Raw genomic sequence first — 7,182 nt, forward strand, 5'->3', positions numbered from 1 at the left:
GCACTATTCACAATAGCAAAGACTTGGAATCAACCCAAATGTCCATCTGTGACAGACTGGATTAAGAAAATGTGGCACATATACACCATGGAATACTATGCAGCCATAAAAAAGGATGAGTTTGTGTCCTTTGTAGGGACATGGATGCAGCTGGAAACCATCATTCTTAGCAAACTATCACAAGAAGAGAAAACCAAACACCGCATGTTCTCACTCATAGGTGGGAACTGAACAATGAGATCACTTGGACTCGGGAAGGGGAACATCACACACCGGGGCCTATCATGGGGAGGGGGGAGGGGGGAGGGATTGCATTGGGAGTTATACCTGATATAAATGACGAATTGATGGGTGCTGACGAGTTGATGGGTGCAGCACACCAACATGGCACAAGTACAAACCTGCACGTTATGCACATGTACCCTAGAACTTAAAGTATAATAATAATAAAAAAAAATGTAAGCGCTATCCAGTATCAAAAAGAGATTATTATGGACTGGAGTAACTGGAGGTAACAATATAAAAAAGAAGAATCTTGATGTATAAAAATAATTTAACCACAAAGAGAAAAATCAAATGGGTAGTTTATTTTGGCCAGGGGGATACACATGTACAAAATGCTGAAAAGGGAATGGCCTCAGAGAATTTCATACTATTGGCAAAAACCTGAGTTACTTTTGCACCAACCTAATAACTCAAATCTGTATCAAAATTGTAGACTTTTTTGACATATAGAAATGACTTATTTTCTTAAAATTAATCATAAGTCCTAGGACAGTTCCAGTTTGAGTTTATTGTTCGAGAATAACTACTGATAGCACCTCCTTTTACTCAAAAATTTACAATTTGGACTACAAATTTTATGGTCGGCTTGCTTATAATAAGCTATATCAGCAGAGAATTATACTACTTGACATCCTTTCCTTTAATAATGGTTCTTTTGTTTTGAACATTATTGGCAAGGCCATTTGCCAAGATACATCCTTTATTCTGACTTTTACAAAGTATTTCATTTTCTAAATTACCAGAGATACAGCAAATATTGACCCAAATGTTGATGTATCTCTTTAAATTAAGTCCAGAGGCTGCTCTCTTAGGAGATTTCATTTTCAGAATCCATATGAAACCTGTAACTCAGAACCCTTCTTAAGGAAATATCCTCTTCAAACCTCAATCAACACTATCATCAAGAAGCACTTGTTGGGCATTTACTATATGAAGGACAGTATGCAGGGTGCATAGAGTTGGGTGTGGGGAAGGGGAATACAAAAAATATAAAATACGGTCTTTATTTTCCAGTAGTTTATAATCTACTGGTTGCTGTGCATCCATCCATCTAGCTACTCAATCATCCATCCACCCAGCCATCCAGCCATCTGCCCACTGGTTTACAATCCTAAAACATCATATCACTAGGTACCAAATAAGTTATGTAAGCACTATATGCACCTATCAGGGATTGCATCTGGCTACATATAACAGAAACCAGACTATAGTATATTAATGATATAGTGGTTAATTATTTTCACATAGTAAGACGTCTGGAGAGAGGCATTTCAGGGTGGGCACAAGAACACCAAGATATCATCAAAGACTAAGAATCCTTCTGTCTTTCTTAAAATGTCATGCTCATCCTCACAGTAACCTCACCATTGCAAGAAGACCAATCTGCCTCCAGTCTGTCCTCTGCATTATGGGGAGGAAGAGGAAGAAGAAAGAAAGGAAAGAGGTGGTGCAAAATTTCCCAGAATCCCCCAGCAGATTTTCATTCACATCTCATTGAACAGAACCTTCACAGAAAGTCATCCTTAATTTCAAGGTAGGTTTGGAAAGTAAGTGTCTGGCCTTCCCAGCATCTATAGAGAAAGTTCAGCTCTTCTGCCTATAACAATCAGACAAAGAAGAATTCCTCAAACATAGCAATCATACGTTTTTCATATCTGCTCATAAATGAATTAATTCAACAAATATTTTCAGAGCATTACTATGTGCCAGACACTGTTAGGTACTAGAAACAGATAAAGCCAAGAATTAGACTGGTTTTTATGGAACTTAGCCAGGAATGCAAACATTAAACAAATAATTGTATTTAAGGAGCATTATAAAAGGGAAAACAAAGGATGTTCATGGGAACCCCATTAGAGGTCGGCAAATGCCGTCCTGATGATCTGGCATCTCAGCTAAACCCTGAAAAAAGAGGTATATAATCTCTTAGCAGAAAGAGGTAGCAAAAAGAGGTAGATAATCTCTTAGAAAACAGGGGGAAAAAGTCTAAGGTGACTGAAACATAGAGAGTGAGGTTGGAGGGATAACCAAGGGTGAGAGGTCACCCAGACTCTCAGACCATAGAGAAGATTTTGAGCCTTATTCTAAAGAAAACTTGAACCTCTGACAGATAAAGTGTTAAAGTGCAATGATCCAATATGCATTCTGACACAACCACCAGGTTGCAGAATAAAGAATGAATTGAAAATGGGCAACAGGGAGATGATAGAGAGATGACTGTAGATGTTAAAGCAAAGAATGGACTAGCATGGTGGTTGAATGAATTGATAAACATATGGACAGATTCAAGAAATATTTAAGAGGAAGGTGATATGGGAAGAATCAAAGATAATGCCCAGGATGGATGATAATCATAATTACATTATATAAGCAATTCATATGTTTTATTAAATCCATATAAGATACAAATCTCATACCCCCCCTTTAGTACTCAGAGTAACTCTGTGACAAAGGTAGTATTAGTATTCCCATTTTACAGACTAGAAAACTGAGGCAAAGGGCATTTAAGTAATTTGCCCAAGTCCAAGCTACTAATAACTGATGGAGCCAGGATTCAAATCCAGGCAATCTGATTGCAAAACACAGCCTCAACACTACCTTAATGCTGCAGAGTGATGATGGGAGTAACATATGCTAAAGTTAGGAACACAAGAGTATCGGGTAGAACACAAGAAGAAGGAGGATAAGCAGTTCACTTTGGAACGCCAGGTGAAGATGTTAAAAAAAGAGCTGAAGAGATTAGTATGGGGCTCACAAGAAAACTTAGAAGTGGAAGTGGTGATTCAGAAGCCTACATCAAGAGAGGGTAACTAAATCCTCAGGGCTGAATAAAAGCAACTGGAAACTGAAAAGAGAATGTAGAATAAAAATGGAAGAGAGCTGTGGACAGGTCCCTGGAAGTCTCCAGTATTTACACAGCAGGAAGAAGTGGAGAGGCCAAAAAAGGACAATAAAAAGCAATAGGTATCATGAAAGGCCACACAAAAATGAGAATATGATATGAAAGTAAAATAAGAGAGTGTTCTAGATACAAGGGCTAAAATACTGTGTCAAATGCTATTAAGAAGTCAAGAAAGACAAATAACTAGCATACTTTTTGGATTTAGTAACATGGAAATAAATGATGATCTGAATTAGAACACTTTTGGAAATGTTGATGAATGAAGCCAAATTACAGTGATGTATGGATGTGACAAAATGAAAGCAGTAAGTCCAGGTAATTTATTCAGTAAGAATGGCATGACAAGGGGGAGCTAAGAAAGTACCTGGAAGATGACTCAGTTTAAGTGAAGATTTCGTTTGTTTATTTGGAGTCCTGAGGAAATACTGTTGGAAAAGAAGGAGTTTATAGAGAAAGAAAAGATGGAAATACCATAAAAAGAGGAAATAATAAGCACTGCCAGATTCCTGGCAGCCAGGGTACTTGCATGAAGGGTGTGGTTAATTGGAGTCATCCACATTAGCAGTTTTCCCAGCTGATATGATGGAAGGATAATGTAAATGGGACTTGAAGATACTGTCAAAGGATGACTGACATAACAAACATGGCATCTAAGCTGGATAAGAAAGAAAGTGATAACAGAAAAAGAAAGAGAGAAGGTAGAGAAAGTAGACTTCAAGATGCAATGAAACTGATCAAGTTGGACAATGAGAAGTACACAAAGAATGGGATGTCTAAATTAGTGACTTCAAATGTGGAGCCACTTTGATTAAAATGATTTTCCATCTCACTACATCTTCACTTTAGTTTAAAATGTGGCAAATAATACATGAAGATTTCTTGTTGAGTTCTTCAAAATGTTTCTAGGGACAGCTTCCCTAACAGTTCTGCCAACTCAACCAACCCTGTCTCTTGCTAACACTGCATGGCTTTTTGTACAACTGGGTTTCTTCAGTCCAACAAGACAAGGCTCAAGATCTGGTGTGCCTTGTCCCTTTAAAATACATACCTCCAATGACAGTCTCTTCACTCTACCATAATTTACCATAGCTGTATTTGTTTGGTTTCTTCAACTAACCTGAATAGTGATATCATATAAAAGAGAAAGATAAAGAACTTGAACAGCTGTGTGAGCATCATTATTTAATCTCTTTGTGTTTGCTTAGCCATCTGTAAAACGGATATAAGAGGTGAGGATCATACCTTAGTCAATGAGTTAATTCATTTTTCTCCTATTTGAAAGCTGTTTCCAGTTATAAATATGTAAATAATATATAAAGAATCTGAGAAAAATTCAAATTGTCCACTTTTGTGAAGACGCATTAATTCAAACCTGCAACAAATAAAATTTAACCTATTTTTAAGCTAAAATAACATGATCTGACTTGTTTGTTCAGGCGTTATGGTAAGTGAGGCAGTAAGGAGATGGGTGGAGGGATGAGGGTCAAGAGAAAAGCTAACTGAAAGACAAGCCAGAGGTGCACTCTTTAAAATAATTTCCTGCCTCATTGATGAAGAGCAGCATTGAGTCCAGCATTATACGGGGTGGCCACCTATTGCCTATTAGGACTGGCTTCAGATACATAGATAGTAGAAGTTCTCACCAGAGCCTAATTACTCTCCTGAATTAGCTCCCTTAGACTTCCTGGGGATTTCTTCCAGTATTAAGTCAGCCTTGCTTAAATAAGCAAACAAAAAACCCACTTCCCCAACCCCTGCCCTATTCCTACTCCTACAAAAAGGCTATGAGTATGAAAATCCCTGGAGTTCAGGTAAAAGGATTTGCTAGAAAGCCAAACTTAACTTTTAACCCTTGAGGTCGACATATTCAAATTCTTGGTTTTTGTCCAGCATCTCCCTCCATTTTCCCTCCTATGTTGTTAATTTTATTATACCCTTTTAAATCAATGAATATCCTTTTTGCAAAGAAAAGAGATATAATAAACAAAAGCAATGATTGAGTTCTACAGCTATGCTTTCCATAAAATCTCTACTCCACTGAGTGGAACTCCACTGGCTGTGAACTTAACCAAAGCTGGGCTAGGCTTTGGTTAAAATACCAATTAAACTGGAATTAATTGTGGGAGAGCTGAGATCAGGATATTTCCTAGACTCAAGAACTTCCTTTGTGAAATCAGTAATTATTTAGATATCCAAGTTAGGTATGAAAGTGACAATATTTATAGGGAGAAACAGTATGCTATTAACCTTAGTTAACAAACACAGAAAAAGGAAAAAGGAAGGTGAGGGAGGTGAAAGGTAACTGAATTCCTACCAAGCAATGCGTAATGTGTGTATCATCCCTGTGAAGTAGCTCTTTCTCTATCCATTTTACAGATGATGAAACCAAAGCACAGAAAGATTAAGGGGCAAAGTCATAAGCTTAGGTACTAGCAGAGCCTATACTTTTTATACCATATCATACACTGCATCCCTTCGAATTCATTCTTACAATTCCCACTATATGTATGCCAATAAAAATTATATTTCATTTGTTACAATAATAAGTAACCAATTTTAAGCAAGGGAAATTCATAGTAGAAAGACGAATAGAAAAAATAATAAGTGGTTGGGCCTGAAACTCTCTACTGCTGATTAAAAGCTTTGGGAGAAAAGAATGCCTTAAAAGACAAAGCAGAAAAAAAATGTACCTTATTTTGGTAACCATGTTGCTACAGCAACATCAAAATTATACACGAAGGGCTTTCAAAGTTATACTGGTAATAAAAGATATATACATATACATAGGTCTACAATATTGTTAAATAAATATCAATCTCCATAACCTTGCCAGATTTAGTAACAAGGAAACTCAGGTAAACATTATTTATACTGCTCATAAAAACACATGTCAACTTCTATTTACTGTTTGCACATGTTCATGGAGAGAAGAAATAAAAGAAAATAGTATGTTCTATACCTAAGGACTTTGGTGTGGAGCACAGTCTAGTGTTGGTGTGGGAGAAAAATGAAAAGACAATAAAAAGATTAGCTGTATCTTAGGTCTACATGCTATAAATAAACTTGCTTAGGTTCCTCAAAGTTCAAGTAATGCATAGTACAAACATCAATGTAATAAATTCATATCTATACATCTAGACAAAAAAAGTGACATGAACTTCCAGATTTAAATAATTTTTTAATGGCCCTGTGTCTACTGGAGCCATTTTTCAATGGCCTGAAAATGAATGTGTTTCCACAATGGTACTCAACGTTTTTTTCCCTGCCGTTCCCATGTTCCTTTGCCCAAGCACACTTCTATCAGTAACAGTCCTCATTTTACTGTAGACTGAATTCTTAACACGTCCCAAAATAGGCAAATCAGAATCTCAAGAGCGATGTGAGGGATTGAAAAGGCCCCAGAGATCGACAATAGTTCCCTAGGAAGTAGGCCCCACCCTATAAGAACTACAGTTCTACATCAGTTCTTTGTTCTATAAAATCTTGATTATTCAAAATTAAGTTGTCCCAATCATTTTTAGCATAAATGCCCCTTACGCTACTTCCATAAACACCAAAAAGTGCTGCAAAAGTACAACAAGCAGAAGCCTGGATGACACATGTATAAAAGATAAGACCTTTTACAAAGGGAGTTGTTGATATATCTATTTTCTCAAGATACTACTTTTATTCTTCTCAATGAATGAAATTAAGCATACACGTGATACTCTGGAGAAAAATCTAATGGCCCAGTGAGCAGGCCCTGATAGTGTCTGTTTCCTTTTCTTCCTTACCACAGTACCTGATATTGTTTCGGAGAGCAACAAGCCAACACCCTGCAGTCAATGCCCCAGACTTTTCTGCAGTCATGACCAATGGCACATAGGGTGAAGCTTTCTGAAAAAGTTTTTGATCTCCTAATATAAGCATTTCCCCTGACTGCTTCCCTCTTCATATTCCTGCCTAGAAATTAAACATGGTATCTGGTGATGCAGAAGCCATCATGAAATCATAAG

The sequence above is a fragment of the Rhinopithecus bieti genome, unplaced genomic scaffold (assembly GCF_001698545.2).
Source record: "Rhinopithecus bieti isolate Rb0 unplaced genomic scaffold, ASM169854v2 scaffold_30479, whole genome shotgun sequence".
Lineage (NCBI taxonomy): Eukaryota > Metazoa > Chordata > Mammalia > Primates > Cercopithecidae > Rhinopithecus > Rhinopithecus bieti.